General features: G+C 55.3%; 1 long non-coding RNA gene across 1 annotated transcript; it reads right to left on the bottom strand.

Annotated features, from left to right (window-relative positions):
* Positions 1–519: 519 nt before the first annotated feature.
* On the bottom strand, positions 520–4,831 carry LOC146766116 (uncharacterized). The gene is made up of 3 exons (XR_014958263.1): positions 3,836–4,831; positions 2,893–2,965; positions 520–2,376 (listed from the first exon to the last, which is right to left on the bottom strand). It is a non-coding gene; the product is annotated as an uncharacterized LOC146766116 (long non-coding RNA).
* Between the last annotated feature and the right edge of the window lie 3,794 nt (positions 4,832–8,625).

The following is an 8,625-nucleotide window of genomic DNA, read 5'->3' as shown; positions in this document are numbered from 1 at the left end:
TCCCAGGTGCCAGCTCCTTGCCCAGCTCTTTCTCCAGCTCCTTCCCCAGCTCCTTGCCCAGGTCTTTCCCCAGGTTCCAGCTTGCCCGGCAGGCTGTGGATCCGTGGAGAGCGCTGGCAGCTCCGCAGACAAAAGGTTCCCTCTATAGAAAAGGTTCTCTCTATAGAAAAGGTTCTCTATAGACAAAAGGTTCCCTCTATCTGCATTTCTGAGGCGCTTATCTCGGCGGAGTCTCGCCGCTCGCAGCCCTCTCCTCCAGAAGGGCAGAGCGTTCCTATTGTTGTTACACAAATCGCTTCCCTTGCCAGTTCCTTCCCTTCCAGGCTACTGAGTGGAGCTTGGCTCGGCTCCCTCTGGACTAATTTGATGAGAGATAATTATCTTGTTAATATCATCTTATTTTCTTAAGTCCCAGCCTCTCTTTTATTAATTCTGTCAGTCGCGGGTTGTGTTGCTCTTAGGTCCGTGGCTTTTCAAAACAGTCTTAACAGGCACTTCTGGGAGAAAGTCGGGAAAAGAACAGCTTCACCAGGAGAATGTAAATATTGACGTTTTTTCACAATGGAGATTTTTAATCGGCTCCTCCTGGCAGGGTTGGCCGCCGTGGGAACCACTTGGCCACCGTGCCCGCGGGTGGGATGCGGCTGCAGCGGGAGCTGCTCGGGATCCTCCGCTCCCTCGGGAAGAGCAGGAGAGGAGCAGGGGCAGGAATTCCACCTGGAGGGAGCGGAGGTGCCCCAGGACATGCAAAAGGAGGTGTCCTCTGTGCCCTGTCCTTGTGCTGAATGTGCTGAATGCAGCTGGAAAGGAATGGGAACCGGGAAAGGAGCGTGGATGTGGGGCGGCTTGCAGGGAAAGGCTCCAGTCCCCCTATCCAAGGACACTCTGGGATATGGGAATGTGGCTGAGCCGAGCCTGTGCAGGGGACAGGGATCCTACAAAACCTTTCTGAGCCTTTCAGAGCTCCTCATCCTTTGCAAGAACATTTATGGCCACTGTTCACATTAACAGTGGGATTGTGTTATCCCAAGTAATCCCACACACAGCTCGTTATGGAGCCACACCTGGAAGTGCAGCCCCCAGCACTTGTCCTGTGCTTCCCAGCAGGAATGCCAGGCAGGATCCCACCTTCCCTGGCATCACATCTCCCCTGCACCCCTCGCCACCAAGGGAAGAGTTTGTGTGGCTGCAGAGGGGATCTGAAGGATGCCCTGATGCTGCTGGACACCCCAGCACTGTCCTGGGGCAGGGTGAGGGCGCTCAGCTCCACAGGGATGAGGAGATTCTGGGATGTGTCAGGGAAAAGGAGCCATTTCAGCATCAGCTGAAGGTGTTGAGGAATCTTCCTGCTCAGGACAACTTGAAGGAGGATTTTGTAGGAGAAATGCAATCTTTCTTCCAGCACCACTCCAGATACACGCAGGATTTCCCCCACTTGGATCAGGGCCTGAATCCCTCTAAAACAAAGCAGCAGTGGGAATGCGAGCTTGGGAGTGAAGTGTGTTCTCAAGCAATTTTCTGAATCAGGATGGGAATGCAAACCTCTTCTCTTTGACTCGAGGGTTTGATTTTTTTTTTCCTTTTCCCTTTTCAATAACAATAAGATCTCAAACTCATTCAAGGCAGGGAAAATGAGGGGGTCGGGCTGACTTCCTCTCTGCCAGGAACAGAATTCCATTAAGCTGCTCCTCCTGCTTGCAGGAAGGAGCTGTTTGCTCCCAGTTTGTGCTCACGCTGTGCCTGGCGCTGGAGGATCCAAAGCTTCCCAGCGCTGCCTGAAACAATGGGATTTAATATCTGCAGCACGCTCTGAAGCTGTGGATTCCCACTCACTTATTCCAGGGACCAAACTCATTCACTGGCAGGGCAGGGAAGTGTTTTCTGCAGTGGGAGATGGACTTCCAGCATTTAATCAAGGAGAATCCCATTTTTCAGCTGATGTGGAGGGTCCTTTTAGGGTCCTACGTGGTCTGGGGTCACCCCACAGGCTCCACTCGGCAGAGGGAAACTGATAAATTAGAAATAAAATCATAAAAATTATTCAGGTCTTATTGGTGGGGGGGGGGGTGTTTAAAATAGAGTCTCTGATGTGGTCAGCTCTGTGGAGTAAAAAGGGGAAGAGGGAAAGAGAGATGGAGGGAGGTGCAGGGAGATGATGGGTGAGAGAACAGAGTGGAAAGGGCGAGAAGGGAAAGGTGGATGCTCTCCTCAGTTCCCCTGGCAATGGCAGCCTGGCTGCTCCTCCACTCCAGGCAGGTTTGGGGGAAGGTTTACTCTCCTTGCATGCCAAGCACTGCCCTCCTGGGGTACAGCTCAGCTCCAGCAGCTCCAGAGGCTCGGATCCAACAGGAAACAAGGGCTGCACCTGGATCAGGCCTAGAAAAACAACGATAGGTGGATATATTATAGCAGCTTCATGCACATTTATTGTATTTTCCAAGATATTTCATTGCTGGAGAAGCCACAGCCCCTCTGTCTTCTGCTCAAATCTCCACTGTTCAAAAAAAAAAAAAAAAAAAAAAAAAATTCCTGAGAGCTCCACAGTGAGGGAAGGTGGCTCCAGACTGGCCCAGGACCCTCCAGCTCACCCCACACTCCCAGTGGTGCCCTGCAGGGAGATGAGCCTTGTCCTGCTCTACCCATTCCACGGCAGGGATGCAGCTGGGATCAAGCAGGATTTGGCTGCTGCCATCATGGCAAAACACCCTAAATAGGGAGCAAAACCCATGAGGAGCAGGCAGGCTCCAAAGCAGCTCAAAGCCCGGCTGCCTGCAGGGGTGGAGCTCCTGAGCGAGCTCCTATTTTTGCATTTTTTCCTCATTTCTGCCATGCAGCAACCTCTTTATTTACTGTCCCAGGCTGCAGCCAGTCCAGAAATGGGAATGTCCTCACCTGCTCCCCTCCCAGACTCATTGTTCTGGGATCCTCAGGAACTCATTTGCGCAGGGCTCTGCGTGCTGAAGGGCTTTATGGAGAATAAATGGATCCATTAGTGTGAGATACCCAGCTCGAGGCCTCGAGGCACCTGGTCTCCGTTTGGTTTTTCTTTCACAGAATCACAGAATTCACAGTGACCAGGTTGGAAGAGACCTCCAAGATCCTTGAATCCAGCCCAGCCCCAACACCTCAACCAAACCCTGGCACCCAGTGCCACATCCAGGCTTTGTTAAACACACCCAGGGATGGGGAGTTCAACACCTCCCCAGCAGAACATTCCAGAACTTTATCACTCTTTCTGTAAAAAACATTTTCCTAATACCCAGCCTGAATTTCCCCTGGTGCAGCTCGAGGCTGTGTGCTCTGGTTCTGTCAGTTCCTGGAGACAGAGCCCAGCCCCAGCTGAGCACAGCCACCTTCCAGGAGCTGTGGGGAGTGCTGAGGTCACCCTGAGTCTCCTTTTCTCCAGGCTGAGCACCCCCAGCTCCCTCAGCTGTTCCTCACAGGGTTTGTGTTCCCAGCCCCTCTCCAGCCTCGCTGCCTCCTCTGGATGCACTCGAGCCCCTCAAAGTCCTTCCCAAACTGAGAGCCAGAGCTGGGCACAGCACTCGAGGTGGTCATGTTATTTGTGGGTTTTCTTTCTTTTTTTCTTTTTTTTGTGGGAACACTTTTCTAAGGCGAGCTCGTGCATTCAGAGCAAAGCTCCCAGTGACTCCACCTCCACAACCATTCAGCCCCCAGCAATCCCAGCCCTCAGGAGATCAGGAACCCTCAGAAATCAGCAGTGAAATATCCAGTGACCAGCAATTCCTGGCTGTAGATGAGGGAGCTGCAACACGGATACAGGGACGGGAAAGGTGGTTTTCTAGTCTTCTAAATCTTTCCTGCAAAGGTTCACCTTCTTCCCAACACTTTCCCAGTTTTTCCACAAATGGAGGATCCTGCAGGACAAGCCTGGGCTGACTCCACACCAATTGTCAGTGGACTGGATCTGGAAAAAAAAAGGAAATGATGGCCGTAAAACCAGAAATAAAAACTCAGGGGGTACAGACTGTTGCTGTCGCAACAATTATTCAAAATAAGACACTGACAGTGAGTAAAATCTTCATTTTCATGGCTGGTGCTGTCTGTGGTCTTAAAAAAAGGAACCAATCAAGGAAAATCCGATCGTGAACCACCAGGCTGATCCCCCTGGCTCATCTCTGGACTCCCCCATGTGCCACCCGGCGCTGCTGCTCCTCCTTGTCCCTGGACAGCAGCCGCCCCTCCGGGCCCTGCCACATGCTCGGGACTCCCGGGCTGCCCGTGTGCATCGCAGCACTTCCCAGAGCCTGCAAGCAGGGGCTGCCATTAATTCCAGGCAATTTGTCACCCCGGCAGCTCAGCAGGTGGCAGGGCCAGCAGTGAGCAAAGGGCACCCGGTGGCTTCTCCACGTGCCGGAATGGGGAACGCTCAGCCCTGAGAACTCCGAGCATGTTCCAGCTCCCGTGCAGGGCATCCATCATCTTCCTGTTGGTTATCATTTTCCATCATGCGTCTCCTGTGCATTTTTAATTGGTTAATTACTTTATTCATATACTAAGCACACCCGCAAGCTGCAATTATTATCAGCATTAAGTGCTCCGTTCGTGCCATACATCTTCCCCGAGCTCTCCGCGGCCCTTTCCTGGCCCACGCTTCCTCCCTGTGCGGCACCTGCAGCTTCCTCAGCCCCTCCTCAGCCTCGCTCCGGCCCTCCTCTCATCAGTTAATTATCTGTACCTGCTAATCAGCCCCGCTCCCCAGCTCCTCCCACTGCCGCCGCAGCTACGGGCCCGGCGTCCCTGCCCGGCAGCATCCCTGCAATTCCCGGGGCAGCTCCCGCGGCATTCCCGGGACAGTTCCCGCAGCATTCCCGGGAGCAGTTCCCGCAGCAATTCCCGGGAACAGCTCCCGCAGCAATCCCGGGAACAGCTCCCGCAGCATTTCCCGGGAACAGCTCCCGCAGCAATTCCCGGGAACAGCTCCCGCAGCAATCCCGGGAACAGCTCCCGCAGCATTTCCCGGGAACAGCTCCCGCAGCAATTCCCGGGAACAGCTCCCGCAGCAATTCCCGGGAACAGCTCCCGCAGCAATCCCGGGAACAGCTCCCGCGGCATTCCCGGGAACAGCTCCCGCGGCATTCCCGGGGCAGCTCCCGCAGCATTCCCGGGGCAGTTCCCGCAGCAATTCCCGGGACAGCTCCCGTAGCATTCCCGGGAACAGCTCCCGCAGCAATCCCGGGAACAGTTCCCGCAGCAATTCCCGGGGCAGCTCCCGCAGCATTCCCGGGAACAGTTCCCGCAGCATTTCCCGGGAACAGCTCCCGCAGCAATCCCGGGAACAGCTCCCGCGGCATTCCCGGGAACAGCTCCCGCGGCATTCCCGGGGCAGCTCCCGCAGCATTCCCGGGGCAGTTCCCGCAGCAATTCCCGGGACAGCTCCCGTAGCATTCCCGGGAACAGCTCCCGCAGCAATCCCGGGAACAGTTCCCGCAGCAATTCCCGGGGCAGCTCCCGCAGCATTCCCGGGAACAGTTCCCGCAGCATTTCCCGGGAACAGCTCCCGCAGCATTCCCGGGAACAGTTCCCGCAGCATTTCCCGGGAACAGCTCCCGCGGCATTCCCGGGAACAGCTCCCGCAGCAATTCCCGGGAACAGCTCCCGCAGCATTCCCGGGAACAGCTCCCGCATCAATTCCCGGGAGCAGCTCCCGCGGCATTCCCGGGAACAGCTCCCGCAGCAATTCCCGGGAACAGCTCCCGCAGCATTCCCGGTGCCTTCCCGCAGCATTCCCGGCGCTAATGAACAGCCGAGCTGTTTGTTCACACCTCACGCCGGGGCCTGGCTGTGCTGGCCCGGTTTAAGAACTCCGCCTGCGCCCCGGGAGGAAATCCAAACTCTTCCCTCATGGCTGCCGCGGTTTGGGAAGGGTTGGGAAGCGCTGCTTGCTCCGGGAGCCTTCAGCTGGAGGGAGGATCCAGGGGCAGGATGGGCAAGGGAGCAGCAGGGAGCGGGTTGGGATCAATCCAGGCTGGAGCAGCCCTGGGAGAAGGATTTGGGGCATTGGTGGGAAAGAGCTGCCCCAGAACCCCCGTGGGCAGCAGGGCTGGGGGGATTGTGCCCCTGTGCTCAGGTGAGCCCCCAGCTGCAGAGCTGCCCCAGCCCTGTCCCAGCACAGGAGGAGCTGGAGCTGCTGGAGCCAGGCCCGAGGAGGCTCCAGGATGAGCAGAGGATGGAGCAGCTCTGCTGGCAGGAAAGGCTGGCACAGCTGGCATTGTTCACCTGGAGAGGAGGAGGAGTGCAGGAGTGGTGACCCTGCCCTTGCTCCTGGATTTATCTGCAAGGAGAGAGTCAAACTCCCTGACTGAACACTTTTTGGAGGGGCTTTTCCAATATTCCCATCCTCTTTCCCCCTTCCTGGAAATCTCCCAGAGGCACCAAATTATCTGCCAGGCTTGCTCCCATCACCTGCAGGACATATCCCAGAGAGGTTTTTGCTTTGCCATCCCACTTTTGCTGCTGGGGAGCTCAGCTGGGATCTCGGTCCCCCCTGCTCCTTCCCATGGCTTCGTGTCCCCAAGCCAAACCTCGGGCCAGAAATAGGGTCAGCTGCAGCCTGGCTAGAGGTGCCCTGCCCTTTCCCATGGCTCTGGGATCCCAAAATACCCCGATCCTCACCCAGCGGGGAGGGCAGGCTCCCACACAGGGGCACTTTGTGTATTTAAAGCTCTGCCTGCGCTGTAATTCCGTGTGCAACATTAATTATCCAGCTCCACTGTTGCCATGGCACTCCTTAAAGCCATCAAAGCCATCAGGAGCCATCCCACCCTCACCCCACCCTCCTGCTCACTCCTGGGCTCCAGCCCCAGGGTCACCTGCCCCTCTGCCCAGCACAAAGGCCACATTTGGACTTTGGGGAGTTGTGTCTAATTCCCAGGCTGCATTCCAAGGAGTGCCTGACTCCAAACATGCCCATTTTTAGGTCAAATTGCAGAATTACTGTTTCCTTAGCACAACATTGCCCTATCTTTAGAAGCTAAAAGGGATGTTTAGAGTTAGAAGGAGAAAGGAAGAAAGAAATGAAGGGGGTGGGGTGAATAAACACATCCCGAGCCCTGGAAAAAACACAAATATGAGATCAAAAGGGAATGAGCCAAATTTTGAATAACCTGATGTCTGAAGCATTTACATCCCTCAGAGCTGACACCTGAGACACCCCACAGGCAGTGACAGAACAGATCTGGGAGCTTCCCCCTCCTACCCCCAGCACGAACACTGCAGGGAAGCCTTTTACACCTCCCAGACCGCCAGGAGGTCAATCCTGGTTCACCTGCAATGAGGGTTAGTGCAAAAGAAAGAAGGATTTGTGCTGGGGAAAGCTTTTTCCAGAACTCCAGAGGGATTTTCCCTCTGTGACAGCACCACTGGGTCCCTGCAGGGTGTGGGGCTCTCACTGTGGGGTCTGTGCTCAGTCCAGGGCACAGCAGCACCTCCAGGGCTGGGTTTGGCTCTAAAATGCTTCCAGTCCCTGACATGGTGGGAATGGGGCAGCTCTCCCACGAGGAGAGGCTGGGAGAGCTGGGATTGTTCAGCCTGGAGGAGGAAAGCTTTGGGGTGAGCTCATGGTGGCCTTCCAGGACCTGAAGGAGCCAAAAGAAGATGGAGAGAGGTGATTTACAAGGACCAGGACAAGGGGGAATGGCTTCACTGCCAGAGCATGAGTTTAGATATCATATTAGGAAAAAAACCCTCCCTGTGACTTTTTACATGGACAGACAGTGCTAGGGCAAGGAGCAATGGTTTTAAAGTAAAAGAGGAGAGATTTAGATGGGAGATTGGGCAGGAATTGTTCCCTGGGAGGTGGGCAGGGCCTGGCACAGGGTGCCCAGAGCAGCTGGGGCTGCCCCTGGATCCCTGGCAGTGTCCAAGGCAAGGTTGGACATTGGGGCGTCTCTGCCATGGCAGGGGCTGAAAGAACTTTCTAAATCTCTCCTCTTTAGTTCTGAACTATCCCCCCTTGTTAAAGAGGAGATGCTGTCCCTGAGGGCTGAGCCCTTTCCTCATTCCCCCGGAGTTTTCCCTTTCCTGCCCTCCTGCATCCAGCCCCAGCTGGGAGCAGGGAGCTGCAGAGCAAAGAGCTGCGTTTGCTGAGGAGGGAGGTGGGAGCAGAGCTGGAAGTTCTGCTCCTGAAATGCCATTCCTGACAACGTTCACACCTAGAGCAGCTGGCACCCTTCTCCCTGTGCCAGGGGCTGTGCTGGGAACCAGCTCCTGCCAGGAGCAGCTCCCAGCTCTGCTCATGCAGCCAGAGGCTGTGCCAAGAGCCAGGCAGGGTTTGTCCCCATATTATTGGTGATAAAGGAGCCTCCTGTGTGAGAGGCAGGTCCATTTCCAATCCATCTGTATCTAGATCTAAAAAAGCCTTCATTTTCCCCACGCCGCCGCGGATTCCCAGGATAAATTGCTGCCATAGCTTAGCTCCGACTCCATTACATCCCATTCAAATCCCCTTCATTATCACAAGGAGCAAGGTGACACCAAAGGCTTGTCTCGGGGAATTTATGGCACAGTGGAGACTCTTAGATCCACTCAACCCCATTAAAACCTTCTCCCCTATAAAACATGCACCTTATTAGGCACCTCACAGCAGCCTGGCTCTGCTTCCTG

This window comes from Lonchura striata, chromosome 13, assembly GCF_050655825.1.
Source record: "Lonchura striata isolate lonStrDom1 chromosome 13, ASM5065582v1, whole genome shotgun sequence".
Lineage (NCBI taxonomy): Eukaryota > Metazoa > Chordata > Aves > Passeriformes > Estrildidae > Lonchura > Lonchura striata.
The sequence above is the reverse complement of the archived record's forward strand: the minus strand, read 5'-3'. Positions and strand labels throughout refer to the sequence as shown.